This window comes from Hyperoodon ampullatus (genome assembly GCF_949752795.1).
Source record: "Hyperoodon ampullatus genome assembly, chromosome: 1".
Classification (NCBI taxonomy): domain Eukaryota; kingdom Metazoa; phylum Chordata; class Mammalia; order Artiodactyla; family Ziphiidae; genus Hyperoodon; species Hyperoodon ampullatus.
In genome coordinates, this window is record NC_136914.1 from 36,132,539 (window position 1) to 36,142,639 (window position 10,101).

Here is a 10,101-nt window from a genome sequence, read left to right on the forward strand (position 1 = left end):
TGAACAGTATTTGAAAACCTAAGTGATAGATACTTGCATTTCCAAATTAAACTCTGGGCTGCTTGACTTAATTTCCCATGGACTGCCTTCCAAAATATAACTCTTCTCCCTACTCCCTATGCTCCCATGATGATATTGATTTGATTTACCTTAACAGCTAAAATAATTAAGGTACCCCTGATGAGATCTAGTGTGCCTCTAGATGAAAGCTTTGGAGGTCTTCCCTGGGCAGGGTGGGACAGCAGTCACTCCTGACAGATGAGAGTTTGTGCACTTCTTAAATGTTTCTAACAGAGATTGATATCTATTTTAATCATAACAAATATTTTAACCTTTTTGTAATGGAATTAATATATTTCATTGTAAAATATATATAAGCCTGGTCATAATTTATAATCTGAAGGTTTTTACCAATCTAAACTTTTTCCTTTGTTGTGTTCCTAATCCCATAACACCTCCTAATACCTTCAAACTGTAGTCAATTTAGTAAATGATGTTGACAGTGCAAGTTTGATATTATTTTACTGCTTTTGGAGCTGAGGGATGTAATTTTGCAAAAATTTTTTGTTGAAGATGACGTAGCTTTGGTTCAGGGAATAGTTCATTTCATTTATAGGAATATTTTTAAGGCAATGTGCTAGGTGATGGGCCATATCAGTGACAAAGACAGTGCACCTGTTTTCATGAGATTCCAGTGCCTTGCAGATACAAGCAAGTAAATAAACAATTCCAATGCATGCTTCCATTGATTAATTTCTGGAAATGGAAATAGGTTATTTTAAAACACTTAAATAAAAACTAATTTTCTCATAATAAATAAAGAAAAAGCAGTTAGTCATTCTAGTGAGGTTTTTTTTTTTTAAGTTGCTTTTCTGCCTTTTCTCCAGGTCACATTGTATAAACAGTTAATAAGCAGGCTATTTTAAATAGTGATTATAACATATCCAAATTTTTAAAAAATTTATGACATCAAAGAAAGTAATTATGCAGGAGAGATGCAGATACTTCACTTTATTAGCTACACTTTATCTTCTTCATTATAGGAATTCTTTAGTTACATTTTTTAGCTAACTCAATGAAATTCTAGCACTTTCTTCATCTTGACAACCTAGTCACTTTTATTTCTGATTATGTTTCTGCTAAGGTGAAGAATTTCTCTGACATCAGTGATCTTTTTTACAACAGAACTGAAAAAAATTGTTTTCCTTTTTTAATACAACTATGGTACTTTATCAGCTACCTCTTCATGTAAGGACTCCTGAGATGTTACCTGACAATTTTCAGTCATGATTCCACTTAAATTTTGAAGACAAACAAGTGAACCCCCAGGGACTCACAGAAGCTCATAGGTGGTATTCTCAGAGCTCCTGAACTGTACAAGGGGGCAGGAACACATGTTAAGGTTGAGACTGGGAGGAAATGTGCCTGCATCTCAACCCCGAGGCTGCTTGCTTGGGCAGACTGGAGAATTCCTAAACTCTGCAGTCAGCAAGACCTGAGTATTTTAAACCAGCTGTTTAAATTATGTTACTCCAAAATTACTGCATGTATATATCAAAGGGAATGAATTTCTTCAAAGTGTAAAAAAATCCTAACCAAACTGGCAAATAAATCCTAACCAAGTCCTAACCTGAACATACACCTGTTGTTGATAACAACAACAACTACAACCAACCAACCAGCCCAGAGTGGGGGGAAAGGTGGTATAGATGAGGAGTGGTGACAGTGAGGAGGAAGGAGGAAGGGTTGGCCTAAGCCAGGTAAAGGGCAGTAGAGATACAGCCAGTTTCCAAAAAAGAACACAAAGGAGGAGGAGGAGGAGGACCACCGGGCAAAGATTTTGAGGGGCAGTGATGAGAAATATAGGAAAGGTCAATGGCAAACTGATGGTGAAAGGCCCGACATGCCAACCTAGGGAGTCTTCTTTTCATCCTAAGCACAGAGGGTAGGAGATTGATTTGATCAGGTTGCATTTTAGAAAGACTATTGTGGTTGCCATACGAAAATGAAAATGAATAGGAGACAGTAAGGCTGTAGTCATAATCCCCGAGGCCATGGAAGAAAGTGTACTGAGAGCTGGGCATAGATTGTAGGCAGATATAGAAATTCCCAGCTTTACATCTCTCCCTGGGAGGCAGGTATGCAGATGTAAACCTGCTGTCTTTTGCTTCAAGAAGAACTAAGTGTACAATTATTGTAATTAAAATAACTGTATTTTATCTTGAACACTTTGTGTAAAACATGGTTCCTAGTGACCAGACCTCACTTTTTTTCCTTACCTCATTTTTTCTAACAAGTACATATGAGTTTTATATTTGTGTGTGTGTGGTTTTAATAAATTTATTTATTTATTTATTTATTTATTTTTGGCTGCCTTGGGTCTACGCTGCTGCTCGCGGGCTTTCTTTAGTTGCAGTGAGTGGTGGCTACTCTTTGTTGTGGTGCGTGGGCTTCTCATTGCAGTGGCTTCTCGTTGCAGAGCACGGGCTCTAGGTGCGTGGGCTTCAGTAGTTGTGGCTTGCTGGCTCTAGAGCGCAGGCTCAGTAGTTGTGGTGGACGGGGTCAGTTGCGGTGGACGGGCTTAGTTGCTCTACCGCACATGGCATCTTCCCGGACCAGGGCTCAAACCCGTGTCCCCTGCATTGGCAGGCGGATTCTTAACCACTGTGCTGCGCCACCAGGGAAGCTCCAGAGTGTGAGTTTTTACCTATTGCTACTACACAATACTTCCCAATCCCAGTGGGATTATGAATATTTTTGAGTCACGTGATAGTATTGTTAAATTAATTTAGTATTTAAAATTGTAATTTGGAAAATGCCAATGAATCTGGAGAAAAAGAATATGAGCACAGATCCATATTTTTCTCTGAAGAAATAAATGTGGGAATTTAAGTAAATTTCTACAATTTACCAGACATTTCACACACATAGTTTTTTTTAGTTCCCTTAAAAACATGTGTATAGTTCTAGTTCATGTATAAAGAAGAAGTAAACTCAGAGAGGTTATTCATCTCTATCATGATTATACAGCAAATAAATAGCAGAGACAGTATTTGAACTCAGCTTTTCTATGGCTCAAGGTCATGTTCTTACCACTATCAGAATTAGATTAGTATAAATATCCCAACAATGTCTGTTACAGTTAAATTTACATCAGCAAGCCTGAGGGAGTTCGCAATGGGTTTTCAATCTGACGGTTACATCTGGAGGGTTAAATAGGAAGTGGATAAGTAAGCTGAGAGATTATGGGAAAACCAAATATTTGGAAAATGAAAAAGGGAAAGAAATAACAGACAGAGCCAGAATACAAGAACCAAGTTATGGTGCCCCAGTGGGGCATCACTGGGTGGTGAGCTCCTAGTGGGAGCGAGATGGGGGGGTGGGTAAAAGCACCCTAAAGACTATGGCACAACTTTAAGAATGTAATACTCAATACTATGGTTCACCTCAATCTATATCTCTCTTCTAAGTTCCAAACTATCACCCTCATTTGTTTGCAGGAAATTTTCACAGGGTTGTCCCATCGGCAAAACATACTCAGCACATCTAGTATGAAGCTCATTGTTTTTCACTCTGTCCACGCATTCTTTCGCAACCCACCCAACCCAATTCCTCCTGTTTGGTCTCCAACTTTTGTTGCTGGTACCATTATAGACCCAGGATTCAGGTTCAAATGTCCATTACCAAGGGAACCCTCCTACACTATTGGTGGGAATGTAAATTGGTGTGGCCACTATGGAGAACAGTATAGAGGTTCCTTAAATAACTAAAGATACAGTTACCATATGATCCAGCAATTCCACTCCTGGGCACATATCTGGAAAAAACAAAAGGTCTAACTCAAAAAGATACATGCATCCCAGTGTTCATAGCAGCACTACTCACAATAGCCAGGACATGGAAACAACCTAAATGTTCATTGACAGAAGAATGGATAAAGAGGATGTGGTACACACACACACACACACACACTGGAATATTATTCAGCCATTAAAAAGAATGAAATAATGCCACTTGCAGCAACGTGGATGGACCTAGAGATTATCATACTAAGTGAAGTCAGACAGAGAAAGACAAATATCATATGATATCACTTATATGTAGAATCTGAAAAACTGATACAAATGGACTTATTTACAAAACAGAAAGACTCACAGACAGAGAAAACAAACTTATGGTTACCAAAGGGGAAAGGGGAGGAGGGAGGATAAATTAGGAGTTTGGGATTAACAGATACACACGACTATATACAAAATAGATAAACAACAAGGAATAGCACAGGGAACCATATTCAATATCTTGTAATAACCTATACTGGAAAAGAAACTGAAAAAGAACATATACATATATAAGAGAATCACTTTGCTGTATACCTGAAACTAATACAACATTGTGATACAACTATACTTCAATTAAAAAATAAAAATAGGGGCTTTCCTGGTGGTGCAGTGGTTGAGAATCTGCCTGCTAATGCAGGGGACATGGGTTCGAGCCCCAGTCTGGGAGGATCCCACATGCCACAGAGCAACTAGGCCCGTGAGCCACAACTACTGAGCCTGCGAGTCTGGAGCCTGTGCTCCGCAACAAGAGAGGCCGCGATAGTGAGAGGCCCGCGCACCGCGATGAAGAGTGGCCCCTGCTTGCCAGAACTAGAGAAAGCCCTCGCACAGAAACGAGACCCAACACAGGCAAAAATAAATAAATAAATTAATTAATTAATTTAAAAAAATAAAAAATAAAAATAAATGAACACACACAAATACAAACTATAGAAAACTGACATTATTACATTGATGAAATTAAAGTTTATTAATTACAAAAAAAGTCCATTACTTACCAAGTCATACTTAACTTTCCTTTTATATATCTCCCTGCCCTACAAGTTCCCTTCTTGTTTTTGTTTCATTTCTCCATTTCACTGAATAGCTACTAAGTGTCAGGTACTAATTCTGATCAATTACAGGGATATAAAGACAAATATGAGACTCTCCTTGTCCTTGGAGGGTTCACATCTCGAAGGAGAGTGTCGAAGGCAGAATTCTAAGATGGCCCTGAAGATTTCCACTCCTGGTGTATATTTGCTGTTTAATTTCTTCTCTTTGAGTGTGGGTGAGTCTGATCTAACCAGGTGAGCTCTTTTTTAAAAAGAAGATGTAGGGGTCAAAGAAGGAGGAAGTCAGAGAGATTCAAAGCTACAGCAGATGCTCACCTTTGGCCTTGAAGGAACAAATTACTATCTTGTGTAGAGGACCATATAACAAGGACCTGAGAGAGGCCTCTGGGAATTGGAAGTGGTCTTTGGCCTCCAGTTGGCAAAAAATTAGGAACCTCAGTCAGACAACTGCAAGGAAATGAATTCTGCCAAGGAACTTGGAAACAGATCTTTCCCTAGTTAAGACTCCAAATGAAGATACACCTGGATGACACCTTGACTTCAGCCTGGTAAGATCCCGAGCAGTGACCCTGGTAAAACATGCCGGCCTTCTAACTTACAGAAGCTGTGAGGTAATAAATGGGTGTTGTTTTAGACTGCTCAGTTTGTGGTAATTTGTTATGCAGCAATAGGAAACTAATACAGAGAGATCAAAGAATAAACAGATCATTGTCACACAGCCTGCTTAGTGCTATGGTACAGGCATGCACAAGGATGCTCTCAGAGCCTAGACAGAGGCACCTGTCTAGGTGAAAGACAGAGTTGGGGGATGTATGACTGGGGAGGGCAGAGGCTGTGTGCGCAGAGGGAGTTAATATGCACAAGACCCAGGGTATAGAGCAAGGATAGAGATGTAAGATAGGGTAATAAAAGAATAACACTTACCATTTACTAATTTTATATTATGTAGTAGTTCAGTGCATAACCTCAACTGAGGTGTTCGCGGTAACCCTGTGTGTGCTGGTGAGTTGCTCATTTGCCTCAAATCCAGTCCCTGCTCTTCCTCTACTGTGCTGTGAATCACAAGGGGTTGATTCTTGAAACTACCTTTTCCAGACTTCTTGCTGGGCAACAGGGTTTTGCCTGGGTTGAGCCAATGGATGGCATGGGGAGGAGACTGGAGGCAGGAACAGAGGAGACTCCAGGGTGCTTCTCTTCTCTCTCTGCTCTGGGCAATGGCTCTGGCCTAGAGGCTGCACCTCCTCCCTAAGGCTAGCTCCCACAGACCCTGATGAGTGGCTCTGCCTCCTGGGCTCCAGGAATACTATGTCTTCCCCTTAGTCCCAGCCTTGGGTGTGGCTGTTAGTTGTTTCCTGCAGTTGCTTAATCCCTGGGTAGTCTCACTTTCCCCTGTTTGCCCTAACCGCTCTTCAGCCTGTACCTTTTAACTAGTTCCCTTATTAAATTCTCTCTATTGAACCACCTGGCAGGAGGGTTATTTTCCTAAATGCATCTTACTGAATCACCATGCTTTACAGATAAAGGAACTCAGAAAGACTGAACAACTTGCCCGATAACTCACAGTTTAGGATATTGTGGGGCTCAACAACGTAGAGCAAGTCTGTGACTCTGAAGTATATCCCTTTCTAACAAGCTGCCTTGTGTCTCCGAATTTACCATCATCACCATATTGAGTCAGCTCCTTTTCATTTCACTGTTACAGTGGCCTCTGAACAGTTCTCCATCTCTCCTCCCTCCTCTCTCTCTAATGTGTTCTCCACAGTGCTGCCTCATGAGTCCTCTTTAAGCATATCTCTGGTCATGTGACATATCTGGCAATTGCAAAGAGAAGTAAGCACCAACTCCCCATTCTAGACTCAAGACTACCTAGAATAGTTCTTAAATCAGTCTTTTTGGCCTCACTTTTGTTAAATATTTTGCTCTACTGAAAATCTACCCCTGATTTTCACTTCTTTGTCTTTGCTTATACTGTTTCTGTTCCCTTTAGCTAGAATGCTCTATTTCTACCTTTTGAAATAATCTCTCTCTGTTCTACCTTTTGAAATATCTGCCCTTCAAGGGTTATTCATCTACTCATTCATTCAACAAACCTGGGCAAGTTACATTCTAGGTCTTCAGGATAGAAAGAAGAACAAAATTATTCCTACCTTCTAGAATAGGTGCTGGCAAATGTTTTCTGCAAGGGGCCAGATGGTAATATATTTTTTTTAATTAATTAATTAATTAATTTATATTTGGCTGCGTTGGGTCTTTGTTGCTGCACGCAGGTTTTCTCTAGTTGTGGAGAGCAGGGGCTACTCTTCGTTGCGGTGCATGGGCTTCTCATTGCGGTGGCTTCTCTTGTTGTGCAGCCCGGGCTCTAGGCATGCGGGCTTCAGTAGTTGTGGCATGAAGGCTCAGTAGTTGTGGCTCGTGGGCTCTAGAACACAGGCTCAGTAGTTGTGGTGCACGGGCTTAGTTGCTCCGCAGCATGTGGGATCTTCCCGGACCACAGCTCAAACCCATGTCCCCTGCACTGGCAGGTGGATTCTTAACCACTTAGCCACCAGGAAAGCCCCCAGATGGTAAATATTTTAAGCTTTGTGGGTCACATGATCTCCTTTGCAACTACTGAACTCTGCCTCTGCCATTGTAGCACAAAGGATATTACATAAATGAGTATGGCTATACCAATAAAACTTTATTTACAAAAACAGGTAGCAAGCTGGATTTGGTCTATGGGCTGTAGTTTGCTGACCTCTCCTCTAGAAACTCACATCAAATCAAATGGAAAGCTAGCAGGAAATGATAATGAATAAAAAATAGAGAAGGGATGTGGAGCAAAGAAGTACAAGTGCCAGCATCTATGTAAGAGGAGTTTCAAATGACAAAATTAAAAAGAATACAGAAGAGGGTGATATATTTGAAGAAAAAATAAAATTTCTCATAACTAATGAAAGATGAATGCTTTCAGATCATAAAGTGCCAAAGAGAAGAGATAAGGAAAAACCAGACCAAGACATAAAGAGAAAGCTTTGAAACTTTCTAGAAAGAGAAGGCATGTGATCTACAAAGGAACAAGAATCATATTGATATTAGACCTCTCAACAGCACCCTGGCTGCAGGAAGACAAAGGGGTAATATATACTAAATACTGAAAAAAACTTGAGCCTAGAATGTTGTATTCAGCCAAAGTGTCATTCAGAAATAAAAGCATAGGAAAAGTGATACTCAGCCCCAGGCATACAAGTTCTCAGAAAATATACCACACAAAGACCCACATTGAAAATATATTTGAGGAAGTACAGAAATAATAAGAAGAAAAAAATCCTTTCTGAACTCCCTGGGTGGGGGTGGGGGGGTGGGGTGGATCTTGATGTGTTTTACGAGATATCAGAAGTAAGAATACTATATACTTAAGTAAACTTTTTGTAAACTTAAAAAAGAAAAAGCAACTAGGGCCAAAGGAAAGAGAAAGAGAAAATATATCCACTACAGTGCAAAACTAAAATTCTGGATATTATTAATATGATGGATGCTTTGGGAGAAGGTGAAAGGGACAGGAGACCATATGCTAATATATATTTCTTTTGTTACGGTAATAATTTGGTTGTGACATGTTTAAGAAATAAATAAGGAGAAAATAACTAAGGTTATGGTTGTATCGGTCAGGACACAGAAACCACATCAGTAATTTATCAGGGAACATTTAATGTAATAGTTATGATCTAACAGAAGGTGGTTCAACTTTTAACAAAGTTAATAAAACTATTGAGAGATGTAACAGACAACTATAGAATAGCAAATGTAAGCAGCACCACTACCACTAAAGTTAAGGAAGAATACCCAAGGGAGGAACAAACTTGGAAGAGGCCCCATCCCCAAGGCTGTGATTCAGACCTCCTTGGAGAGGGCAAGGAGCTCACTAGATGACAGAATTTCACTGGAGAGCTGCAGCTCTGAGCTGGGGTGCAGCCTGCAGACCAGAGGTGGCCAGCTGGAAGGCGTCCACTAGGGTGGCGATGAAATTTGCTGGAGAGTGAGTGCCACTGGGTCTCCACAGGAGATGTCACAGAAACCGGAAGATCCAGGAAGGAAAGCCACCTTCTCTGCTCTGCCTTGCAGTGTCCCTCTAGTGCCCTCTGCTGATAAGGCCTAACATTGTACCAGCTGGCAAATGAGAATGTTCACAGGGTCCAGTTCTAGGTGGCACTGGAGCTGACAAACAAGACATAGATACCTGGCACGGTCGTCCCCCAGTTTTTCCCCGCTCAGTGCTATATTGTCAATATTCATCCATGTTCTATGTGTATAGTATGCCTTGAGCACACTTCCTGGTTATCTTTTCCTTCCATTGTTTTTGGACTGTTTTACAGTTCTGTAAGTTGTAGAAAATGAATACTAATGCAAACAATTTTAGCCTGTAGAAATGGAAATGAATTGTGTCCAGTGAAATACAATTGATTATTTTCCTATGGTTAGACCATTTTGTATCTTTTTGTAAATTCATTCTAGCATTCCTAGTTGCCTATATATGTGTGATTGAGTTCTCCTTTGATCTAGTTGTAACATTTTACTGGTTTCCTCATTAATTAATGAAGTAAAACCTCTGACACATATTCATTTTATATTTGTATGAGAGTTATGATCTTAACTTTCAAAAAAATTATATCTTAAATAAGCCGGTCCTAGAGTAGTCAAGTTCATCAAGATAGAAAGTAGAATAGTGTTTGCCACACCTGGGGGAAGTAGGGCATGGGGAGTTATTATTTAACTGGTACCAAGTATCAGTGGAGAAGATGAAAAAGTTCTGCAGATGGATAGTGGTGATGGTTGCACAAAAAATGTGCATGCTTAATGCCACTGAACTGTATGTTTTTAAATGGTTAAAATGGTAAATTTTGTGTTATGCATATTTTACCACAATTTTTAAAATTAAAAATTATACTTTAACATTGGCTATATTAATTGCTTCTCAAATTCACTCACAGTTCTGCTAAATATTCTATTACCTAAAGACTAAATTGTAAAGTTAGCCACCAACAACTTGTATGTGAAATAATGGGAAAAAGAAGAAAATATTTAATATTTACAAATAAACACATACAAGCAAAGAGAAAATTCGCAAAGCTACTATAGTCCTTATTTTTGTAATGGGTCATGAGCTATAGTTGATATTTATGACCCCCTTCTTTCATTACCTATTTCATATTTCCTTTGCTCTCAGC